The sequence below is a fragment of the Aegilops tauschii genome, chromosome 7 (genome assembly GCF_002575655.3).
Source record: "Aegilops tauschii subsp. strangulata cultivar AL8/78 chromosome 7, Aet v6.0, whole genome shotgun sequence".
Lineage (NCBI taxonomy): Eukaryota > Viridiplantae > Streptophyta > Magnoliopsida > Poales > Poaceae > Aegilops > Aegilops tauschii.
The window spans coordinates 124274902-124287509 of record NC_053041.3 but is presented as its reverse complement, the minus strand read 5'-3'; positions in this window follow the sequence as shown (position 1 = coordinate 124287509).

Sequence of the window (12608 nt, the reverse complement as noted above, 5' to 3'; positions counted from 1 at the left end):
TGCAGACGGCGGTTGATAGTATATGATAATTTGCCTCCATTTTGTTGAAATAAAACTGGGTTATCCAAGCTGTGACTTGCTCATACTCAATAAACAGCTCATGCAGACAAGTGCGGCCCGGTATGTTGATGTAGACCAGGCCGCGAGAGACGGACGACAAGGATGGCCGCAACATCAGAGGCAGCTCGGACAGATGAGTCAATCGCGGCATTGTAAGTCGGTCTGCAGAATGCGGCTTGCACATATATTCATCGAGCTTGATGGCATGGTAAAATACTAGCGCATTATAATGATGGCGCGAGTTATACATCCATGACACAGCCATAGCTTTTGCATTGAACAATTGTCCTGCATAAACAATATTGCAGACCAAGGCAAAGATAAACTACTTTTTTGACAAAAATAATATATGCTAATAAAATATATTTTAGATGGATATCACCTATGTGTTTAGGCTGAAAATAATCCGCCATGAAGTTGATGATCATTAGGTGAAACTGAAATCACTCACGGGTGAATCGGCCGCGGCATTGTAAGCCGGTGCGGACGAGAGAGTCGGCCGCGGCGTTGTAAGCCGGTGCGGATGAGGATGTCGGCACCGGTGTTGTAAACCGGCACGGACGGGAGAATCGACCGCGACACTGTAAGCCGGCGCACACGCGCGAGTCGGCTGCAGGCGCGGACGGATGTAAACCGAACATCGGGGGCGGCGACTTACACGTGTATCCGTTGAGCAACATGGCACGGAAGAATGCCAGTGAAAAATTATGCTGGCGCGCGCTCCATATCCGCGACATAACTATATCGCGGTCATGGATAATTATCCTGCATAAAAAATATTACAGGACAAAGTAATTGTTTTCGGATGAAATAATGTATGTGATGAAAAAATAAAGGAAAAATAGCACCTGATATTTGTTATCGGGTGAACGCGGACACTAGCGCCGTATAATGCTGGATGTAGTTGGACAGATGTTGTCTGAGTACTGGTACTCCGGTACCATGGCCTTCACGAGGATAGCAATAAGTGCCTTGCTTTGATCCTTGCCCAGTTTTTGTTCCGGCGGCTTATGGGTTGAACGGATAGGGCAAAGGGCATGCAGCACCCTGTCGTGCACGCGGGAAGCACTGCTGGGCTCCTCTCTTCAAGGTTTGACCCTGTACGGCGTGCACCAGCAGACAAAACGAGCAGTGGCGGGGCTGCAGCAGCTCGAGGATAGCACGAGGCAGAAGGGCGGCTCGTCGATGGAGACGAGAGCCATGGCGATGACTCGACACAGCTTCAGGGGCAAAGGCGAGGCCGTGCAGAGGTGGCTTGAGGAGGCGTGGTCGCAACAGCTATACCGGACGTGAGCAGCTTCAGTATGGCCACGCGTCAGATTGGACGCGGAGGAGACGTCGACTGTAGCGCGGACGCAAAGCGAGCGCGGAGGCAGTGCCTTGGAGGCGACGACAGCAGAGACGACACGGTAGCCGTGGCATTTTTGGTGCAGAGGTGGAGTGACTTGAGGACGAGGTCTGGCCGACAGAGCAACTTGACGCAGCCACGCGCAGAGAAAGTGACTCGGGCCCGGAGACGAGGCCACCGCGGTGACTTGAAGGCGGCCGCAGGAGCGGCGTCCGGCAGAGGCGGCTCGGCAGTGGGCTCGAAGCAGAGGGACGAGCCGGCGGCGGCTGACAGGGCGGGGCTTGCAGGCGAGGCAGCCCCCTCGACGGCGGTGGCTCGAAACCGGCCTCAAGGGTCGGAGACCGGCGGAGGCGACAAGCCAGATGAAGCGAAGATGGCAACGGCGGTGGCCGCTCCGACAGCGCTGGCAGAGGCTAGACTCGAGCGGCGCGGCGGATCAGAACAGGCGTGTCGAAGCAAGCAGCCGGTTCAATGGCGGTACCGCCCAGTCGGCTGTAGTCGTGGCCGCAGCGGACGACTCAGCGGCAAGGGGTAACCGCGGAGAGGCTCCGGGCCGCAGCAGAAACGACAGCGGGAGGCCAGACGACTGGTGTGGACGCGCGCCTGGGGAGGCGGCTTAAGGACCGGAGAGGCGACTCGGACTCGCTGCGATTTGAAACTCCGGCCAAAGTGAAACCGGTGGGTAGCGGCTCGAAAACCCAACTACGGCCGTATCCGTTTCCGAGTCATGATGAGTTGACCAAACCGAGTCCTGGTCTTCTTTCACTTGGTAATAATTGATTCACCTTGACGTGACATGCTGATTTGATTCTCATGTAGACTAGTACTACATCCAATCTGATTAAGCAATCTTGCCTTCTCAGGGAAAACTTTAATGACAAAATAACTTCTGGTTTTGCTTGCTGCCGCCGCAATGAAACTTTTGGTCTTGGCGGATCTTAACTCAAGATTATGCATGCGCACTTTTATGATCGATGGCCCAGCGATCTGATTCATAGCATATGCCCTTGCATGATGATGCAACGACGGAGATTGACTTTCTTTTGGTCTTGGCGGATCACGTCTGCAGAAATAAACAACTATGCTATGGCGGATCACGCAATTGTGGCAGCGGACCGATCGCATCTTTCGCCAATTCCTTTTAATCTCAACTGATGAACCGGGAGACAAGTTGAATTTTTTCTGGTGTCCAGCGAGCTTCTCGAACCCTAGGAAAGATTACTCCAAGAACTCAACACCACCGTGCGCGGGCCCCATAGTGGGCGCCAACTGTCGTGGAATTGTCACGGCTGATGTCCTAGGGTGAGGACTTAGTCGTGAGGGCAGCCCATCTATGTGGTAGCTTGAGAGGGGTTGAGCGGAATCGAGAGACGCAACACAAGACAAGGGTTTAGATAGCTTCGGGCCATGGGAAACATCATCCGGTAACAACCCTACATGCTGTTTGTGGCTAGGTCTCATTATGCTCATGAGGGAGTCGCGGTAAACCGGCTCTCCTCTACTTGTGTCTAGCCCTAGAGATTATTGAGCTTCTTACTTGTCCCTCTTTGGGGAGCCCTGCCCCTCCTTATATAAGTTGAAAGGGCGGGTTACATGTGGAGTCCTATTAGGATTAGGACTAGTCTACCTTTCAATACAAACCGGATACAAGTCCGGGTCTTGACTCCTTGTAAGGGAAATATTATTCACGCCTTTCCTCTTAAACCGGCCCACCATTAACATAAACCGGCCTTCTGGGCCTTGGGCCTTGCCATCCGTCTGTCCCGCCCGCCGGGTTACCAGTGAGTCATAATGTTCAGGCAGGTTGCTTGTAAACCCTTTGGTTAGGGCGGGTCGCCAGTGAATCGCCAAGAAATAACCGGGTCATACGTCCGGCGGTTTATACCGTGGGGTATATCCCCGATAAGGCCCGAACAGGGAGATATATCATTTGTGTGTGAAAGAAAACGACGTTAATCGAGACTTAGATAAAGAGAGCAAGATTGAGCGAGTGTGGCCCGCTGTGCGGAAGAAAGAGCGAGACAGTCTCGAGGGAGTGACCTAGATAGACAACGTGCGTGCGTGTGCACGAGAGGATGGGGGCTAGATAGGCAATGCATGTATCTAGCGAGAGAGGGTGGGAGGGAGAGAGAGAGCTCGGCATGGGGTGCAATGGCGGGTGTGTGAGGTAAATACATTTGGTAACAGAGTGGAAAAGGGGGTTGTGTAGTTAAGAGAGTTTGAGATCGAAACATGGAGAGAAAGAATGAACGTGTGTGGGAAACCGATAGCTTCCTAAGGTGGTTAGGAGAGGAAGATTGGCCGATAAAGGAAGTATGTAGGGTGTGTGCCGGGGGGGGTGGGCTAAAAACAACATTTGAATGTAGATAGTACGAGACTTAATATCGATGTTTCAATTTGGTGTAGGTTGTAAGATTTGAACTGAGGACCATGCATATGGGTAATTATTTCGAATTCGTGCCATACTAGGTTGGAAAAGTTGACATTGACTCGATTGTTGTGCTATTTTGTAGGTCATATGTTTGAATCCATCCAAAAGTTTTCTCACTACCATGGTGTTCATCATATACATATGAATTTGTATTTAAAAAGTAGTGTGGATACCATGAAATGCGAAATACACGTTAGAATTGGAGATCGCTATGTGACACACTCTAATTCAAATATCTAATTATGTGACACACACTCTAATCCACGTTAGCGTGGATACCGTTTCGATTTTTTTTCAAATAACTCCTCATTAATTAATTTATAGTATCTCGTTTCGAATGACTAATTATTTGCAAGGAAAACACGGGCATGGTAATACATACAGATTCATTTGCAAATGAAAGAAGATTCGTTTGCATTCTCAAATGTAGGCGCACCAGGCAGACCAGGGTCATGTCGTGGTGGTTGGTTGGGTCGTACGGACGCTTAGCACCCAGCCACCCACCCCCTCCCTCCCTCCCCCCTCCCCCAAAAAAAAGAACGATGACAACATAAGTTCGCGCTTCCACGTTTTGGATTGAAATATCTGGCGGCCCCAATTCCAGGCCTGCAAAATCTCCCTTCTCCATCGTCCCCTTCCGCGCCCAGATTGCTCAAATCCCTAATTCGCCGCCAACCCAAGCAAAGCTCGAATCGCCCCTCGTCTCATCTCTTTCCCCACCTCTTTGTTAGACGACGACGAAGACGACGGTCGCGCTTCACCACCGCACCGGAGCTACCTCATTTATGCCCTCGTCCAACGCACCGGGTGGTCCACCGACAATGTCGGCCACCGCAACCGATGTGCCTCACAGACGCCGACTTACACCGCATCATGTGCGCTTCACCGATGCCGTCTCCCACCTCACCGGGGCTACTTCACCGAGCACATCGTCGCACCTCCGCCCCCTGAGGCCGTTGGGGCTTCACCAACGGTCTTGTCCACCGCATCATAGGGCTCCGCTGCCACTCAAGATTTGCATCCGTGCGCGGCCAGCCAACGCTAGCGCATCACCCTCAACGGCTCTGAAGTGACCCGCACTCTAGCTAGGCGAGCATGCCCAAACACCGGCCCGAACTAGTTATCCACACATCACTCCCTTGTGCACTCTCCTGGCGATGTTTGGATATCCTTTCACTGCTCTCTTAGCTTACACGGCTATGCAACTCTGACTTTAACTCTTATTTCTTATGGAGATATCATCTGAAACAAGCAAAACCATTTTTTAGCGAAGCATGATGGCGCTACGAGATCTGGTACACATCCTGCACACCCGTATAACCTTGTAAGTATCTGTCCTCCGGTACAACAGCAAGGTCCATTCCTCTTATTTGATCAACCATTCGCCGTGTCAAAAATGCAGAGGGGGATGCAAGGAGCACAAGGCCTGCACATCCAAGCAAGTGGTAACATGGACTTGTACATGGAACATCCCAAGCGCAAGCAGAGCTGCAGTAAGCCTGTAACGAGCTAGCGTAAGTCCGTGCATTTCATTTAATTCGTACTGGCCTGCGTGTATGATTTGTGTGCAGTGGCGGATCCACGAATTCAAGTTACCAGGGGCGAACATTTAACTTAAAAAATACGAAGGCACCTGCACTCCGGAAATCAACATAACTTGAGAAATGTGAAGCTACATGCACTTTGAAAACCAGCTAACGATCCAAAGTAGTTCAGATTATAAAACACTAAATGATGCAAGCACCAAAAAACACAAAATGCAACATGGTGTACAAGGACTACTAACATGGTCTGTACCTGCTTGAATTATTCGTTCTCTGGCTGAAAATATCGAAGTGTAATTGCACCTATAACTAGTGAACAAACTGCATATCAATATAGCTATTCTGCACAAGTATACCAATAGTTTCAAACAATAGATTAGAAAAGTATTTATGCTACGTTGTCATGATACGGGGACTTTCTGGTAGATGGCCTCGACGTTTCCTCAAGCGATGAAAATGTACTATAATTTGCTTGTCATCAATGCCTGCAAATCTCTATGTCTCTCTCAACATAGCAGATCATCATTAGACACTAAATCCTTCAATGGGAGCTTGCAAAATGCTTGCATTAGATCCCTCATTAGACACTATATGTTCGTCACGCATGTAAAATGTTTGCATCAAATCCTTCATTAGCAGTCTATTCATTAGACACTTCAGGCTCAACAACAACATGAGCTTGTATGTTTGCACCGCAAACTTATTACATCAGATTCAGTCAGTTCAGTATTGATTGGGGGAGTTATAAAATAAGCAGAAATTGGTTTCATTTTCTCATAGATTCCCTACATACAAGCAGTTTTACAACACTGTCAGGTTTAACTATTGGCCAGAAATTGAACAGTTGAATCAGATATAAGAAGGGATGTGATGTACCTGCTCATTGCACATGCCGCTCTTGCAAGCTATGACTGTCCGTTTGCGCAAGCTCGATGCCATGCCCATGCTGCCGCTGCTGCCTCCCACGCAGGCTACACCTAGGGTTGGATCTTCATCTTCTTGTCCTTCCATTTGGTTGAAGCCCGGCGACCGCCCTCCAACGAGGGCGCGAGGAAGTGCTGTGTCGGTCTGTCCAGCGGCGGGTAGATTAGGAGCAAACCAGACTGGAGGCTGGAGCGAACGAATTGGGATTTATCCTACTATCAATCGATATGGGAGGCGCTCGTTTGGGCCGCGAGCCTGCTGTAGGGCCTGCCTTGCACTTACGTTATTGGCCCATCCAAATTGAAACATTTTTCTTCATTTTTTTACATTGCCTGCTTGTGCGTTGGGGCGAACAAAACTAGCCTGGGCCAACCTGGTCGACTCAAACTAGGTGCACACTTTCCAGCCACCCGAGGCGGCCGCCCGTACCAGCCCCTACGGTGGCGTCAACCCTTTTTCCGTGTATGATTGGGGTAGTGAAAAATATTCGAGTGGCGCTTTTGATTTACCCACAGAATGGTTGAATTGCTTGTTTCTATGAACTGAGTTCGTCAATAATGTGAAGGATGCCAGTCTTTTCATCCTATTGTATATTGCTTAGATATCGATATGCCAAATGTAATCGCATGAAATATACAGTAAAAGCCAGTGTGATGTGTGTGGCTACAAGTAGTCTGACTACACGTCCTCATATAACATATCAAGGACGCACCATCTTACCAGATTAACCATTCGACTAACCAATGCAGTGTGGGAAGAAAGAAGTATAGGGACTACGTATCCAAGCAATTGATGCCATGGACACCTTCGTAGAACCTTGTAAGCGAAAAAGAAGTTGCAGTGTGCCTATACAAAGAGCTATCGTAAGTTCAGTTACCTGCTTTTCGGAATTTTAGTTAGCCACTTATTGCAAAATTGTTTAATTACATTGTTTGGCTTAATTTAGTTTGCTACTGATTCCATAATGCCATAGCCTGTTAATCCTATTATAGACTGCACCTATCTATGTGTTTGATACTTACTGTTAAGAATTACCTGTTTTCCTGAACTTAAATAGCTACTTAAGCACGTAGATAGCTGGTCATATGTACTTCTAGGGTGTAGCAGAATTCACGTTTAATTTACGTTCTGATACCCTATTTGTTTAAATGGTTTGTTGTTATCACTTGTAGCACTAGTAATGTTTGCATGTTCATAGATAAACAACTGCCAGGTTTATATGAGGGACACTGTCTTTTTAACTTATATAGAATCATTTTGCTTACATCAAAGAAATTTACAGATCTCTGTGTTGCTGCTAAACGGTACCGACTTGTTACTTTAATACGTTGCCAAGAACTTGTTAGTTTTACTAGTTCATGTGTAATTAAATACGTTGCCAAAACTGGTTAGTTTTACTAGTTTGATGTTAGTTTCTTATGGCTCTTGCAAAACTTTATTTATTGATTGCTAATATTCAAGTTTGCAGGATCCAACTGAAACTTCGTTGGCACAACATGTATGTTTTCAAAAACTTCCTTGTTTACCTAGTTTGCTGCTGTAACTTGTTGCTGTAATCATCTTACCAACTTCAATTTTTCATGATCCAATTGGAAGTCCAATTGCACAGCAGGTACATTTTCAAAAATATATTTGTGTAACAGGTTTGCTACTGTAACTTGTTGCTCTAATCAAGTTACTGACTACTCAACTTTTCAGGATCCAAGAGAAACTCCAATGCCACAACAGGTTCCTTTTGCAAAACTTGTTTGTTTAACTACTTTGCTGCTGCAACAGGTTGCTCTAATCATGTTACTGGCTACTCAACTTTTCAGGATCCAAGAGAAACTCGAATGCCACAAAAGGTACCTTTTGCAAAACTTGTTTGTTTAACCGCTTTGCTACTGCAACAACCGGTTACAATGATGTTAATAACTACTTTTTAGCATCCAATTGAAACTCTTTAATTCCTTGTTTGTTTAACTGGTTTGCTGTTATAACTCCCAGTTGAGATGTTTTGCTAACTTCAACTTTTCGGAATCCAATCGAAACTTTAATGGCAAAACAGGTTAGCCCAAGATCAAAGAGCGAGGTCCCCATGGACGTTGTATCATCCCACAGGATTGGCACCGGCCCAATCGTGCATCATGAATTGCCAAGTGCTGATGCTGTAGAGGCTAAACTAGTGGTAGAAAGAGATTCTGCTTCTTCACTTAGAGATGAAGTTGACATGTTGAGGACGCAAACAGCACAATCACAAGCAGTACTCAAGACAAGCATTAAATATTTGGTGGACTTCAAAACGAAGTAAGCTGAGACTAACCGCATTGTTAAGGTCTTGAAGGAAAAAAAGGAAATTAAATTCCCACTTGGTAAATCATAGGTGAAATGTTTTTTCCATCGTTGAATAACCTTTGTGTTGTTTGTTCATGTAATCGATCAAACCATTTTTTCTAGAGATCATGTAATGATTTTTTTTGTTTTTGGGTTTGTAATTTTATTTGAGCACAAGTCTGTATTAATTGATAAGACTCGGAGACATTTCATTTTGATTGCTGTACCAGACCTACAAATATGCCAATCGGGCTGAATGTGCATTCAGCAACAATAGTAGTATAGATGGACCACAAGTGGCAAGCATCGGAAAGGGCCAATATGTTGTACTAGCTTCGCGAAAAAAGGATGCTCTTCTAGAAAAAAAAGTACAGCGGCCTGGCTTATGTATGTTAGTTGATATTATTGATCCATATACTCTATAAGTGTTTATATGTCTGTTAGTTATGTACATTCTTGGTTGATTGACTTGGTATTTGAATCTTGATACATCGCTTGTGTACATATCTAAATGGGAGTACACATTATGCTGTGTGTGACATTTGAGTTGGACATAAAGTGTTCCAAATATTCGAATTCACCTTAAACTGGATTCTAGCTTCTGAATTTGAGTATCGGCATTTGTAAATCATATTCATATATGACAGTGGAATACATCTTTGTCATGCTTTTGAAGATATATAAAAACACATATAATGATTTATAAAGATTCGTATAGGAATACAAAATGGATTGGAATTTAGTTGCCAGGGTAAACGTGGATGCTTATTGTCCCAAAATTCGAAAGAAGCGGCAAAATGTCCACTCCCACATCGGCTGCCCAAAGCCAAGTGTTTGGGAGATGAAATTACTGTCTACCCCTTACATGGACAATCCATCAGCCCGATTTCCACTACTCTCAATAGGGGTAGGTTAGTAACTTCAATTGGACGTGACACGACCGCCTCTGAGCCCATTCCGACACGGTGGGCGCCAAACATGGGCGGCAAAACACATTTGATTCAAGCTCGTCCGAAAGACCTCTGTGTCTCCCTCCATTTCCCCATTCATACATGGTGGGCGGCAAAACGAACTCGACTCGGCCGAAATCAATGTAGGAAAATATTTTCAGTAGGGGCAGGTTTGTAACTTCACTCAGACATGACACAACCGCCCTACCTATCAGCCCCGTTCATACACCGTGGGCGCCAACCCTGGGCACCAAAACACCCTTTTCTCGCCCGAAATCGCTCTGGGTAAATATTGGCAAGATGCGAGATTACCGTCCTATCCCCAACCGACAAGACGTCCATATTTTAAACGGGGGCTAAGTTCGTAACTTTCCCATATTTCAAACAGGCGCGTCCCAAAAACATGGTTCCCCGTACCTCTCCCTCCATTTTCCCATTCATACACCGTCCGCGCTAGAACACCATCCCCACACCAGCCTCCTCCGTCTGCCCCCATCCATCGCCGCCGTCCTCCACCCCATCCATCGCCACCGTCCTCCACCATGCCGGAGCGCCTACCAATACCGTGTCGTCCACTGCTAGAGATGGGCGTTTCTCATCCACGGCGACGGACCAAGAGCCTTGCATCGCGTCCTCTCGCTTCATCGGCACCGTCGTCCTCTTTGCCGGGGGCCGCTCACACGACTTTCTCTTCCACCGCAATGGGGCTTATCCCCCGATGCACCCGTCTACCGTCGCAGATCTGCTTCAACGCCACCGACAGCCATCGCACCTTCGATGCCTACACGGCACCGCAAGAGAGGTGGTACTTCATATCTCCTCAACTTTTTTATCTCAACCAGAAAATAGATCGTAACTTGGTTACTGTACTTTCTTTTCAGCTCTTAGAATTTAGTTCTTAGTTCGAAGCAAACAATGGATGCTAAATAGCATTTCTCCGGTTTGCAGCTTTAAATCTGCCATGGCACAGTCATAATAGGGTTTAATTGATCCTGCTTTGGGTTTAATTGATCATGTTGGTTCCGTGGTGGTTTCTTTAATAGAAATCAGAGGGGAAACCCTCTTTTGCTAAAAAATGATTAGGGTTTCCCCCTTTTATGATCACTATACGATCAACATACGTGCTTCCTGTCATAATAGCACTGCTCCACCCATCAAGCTAAACAAGCTTAGTTGTTCAAATACTAATCTGATATTTTTAAAACAGAGTCATTTAATTGGTCAGCTAAATGTTCCTAATTTAGTTTCGAAAATGCATGTTCGCCGCTCGGGTGTGTATCTCGACAGGGTGCCCACGGTGGGCCGCGGCCCACCCTGGGATTTTGGGTCGGCCCAGGCCAGGATTCCCATCTGTTCTGCTACGCGCTTCCGATCTCTACTCGCCCCCAGCCGCCTACCTCGCCCAACGACTTGCTGTCCCCGAACGTCATGACTCTAGGAGGAGACGCCGGACTAACAGGAGGTCAGGAGCCACTCACCCAACAGCGTCACCGCTGCCCGGGCGCACCGCCGTGCCTACCTTCGCAGTTCGTTCAGGGCTCAGGCGTGCAGCACCCACTAAACCAACCCGATTTATCCTGAGATATGTTCTCAACACTCAGCAGCCACTCCTCACTAGTATAGCGAGCTGCTAAACAAACGGTTTTTAACCCCTCTCTGCAACGGCCTTTGGAACCGTCGGCAAGTGAGTGTTGGCGATAGGGGGGTCCGTCCCACAGGACCCAGAAACCGTCGGGGATATGCCCTCCTGGCACACACGCTCGGCGAAATGAGGTCGTGTGCGACCGGCGAGCACTCAAATACAGAAATACGTACAGTAGTGCTAAAAAATACAATTGTACAGGCGAAAATAATTTCCGGTCGTAAGTACATCCCACACAGTCAGCCAGCGCTAAACATTTCCGTTCGTATATACATCCCACACAGTCGCTCCAAGAAAAACGTTTCTGATCGCAAGTACATCACACACAATTTTCCCGGTTAAATCGTTTGTGATAGCGTTTCCATTGCACACGGTATTAACAATTTTATCGTTTGCGTTATTGAATTCATCACACACGGTGCCTAGAAGAAACTATGTGTCAAGGGCTGTCCATCACACACATTTTTATGTGGTAAACGTTTGCGCCAGGTGGCTTAACACAAATAGTTTTCAAGAGGATGTCGTGTGTGATTGTTCATTAATCTAACACGGTTTATTCCTAGAAACTGTGTGCGTTATTGAATGCATCGGACACAGTTTTTTCTCAATAACCGTTTGCAATACAAAAACCCAATTAGCAGGCTAATTATCCGGTTATTCATAATCCATTTACTAATCTAATTGACATTTCATATTGAGCACACAATATATTTCATTTTCATAATTGAAATACATCAGAGCACAACATCATATAGTTTCAGCACTCAGCTACCCTAGTACACAACTACACCAGGACCAAGTTTCACATGCAACATCTATAACCTTTCGAAATTAGCATCATAGACGGTACATACACAGATGTATCTCATCTGGGAATCTGTTGTAGCAGAAGGCGAATAATGAGCCTTCATTGATGTTGAAGGTCGTTGTGACTTTAGGCCAGTGCCCGTGGATGATTGACCGTCCATCCTTCATCCTCTTCGGGAACACTTCAATATTGAACCGTGGGTGTTATATGAATACCTTCCTCGCCTCCTGACCATACAGGTGGTTTGAGAGGTAATCATCAGCGAACTGCTTTGGAAAGGCCTGAAAACAAGGATGTGCATAAATATCTTCTCTATATTGGAAATGGGGCAAAGGAATAAAAAAGGCAAGGTATAATAGTTAGTACCATCTTGTAGTGAACTGATGTCTTCTTCATTGTGCAGACAAAGATCTTGTTGTTTTTTGTCGCTAATTTCTTTATCCTACCAATCTTTCTGAGTTTCTTGACTTGACTGATATTCATGGACAACTCATTTCCCCATATGCAAAAAGGGTCGAACAGTGGGTCAAAACCTCTGACAGCAGGACCTACATGTGCAAGACCAAATTGTAAAAAACCTAAATATTA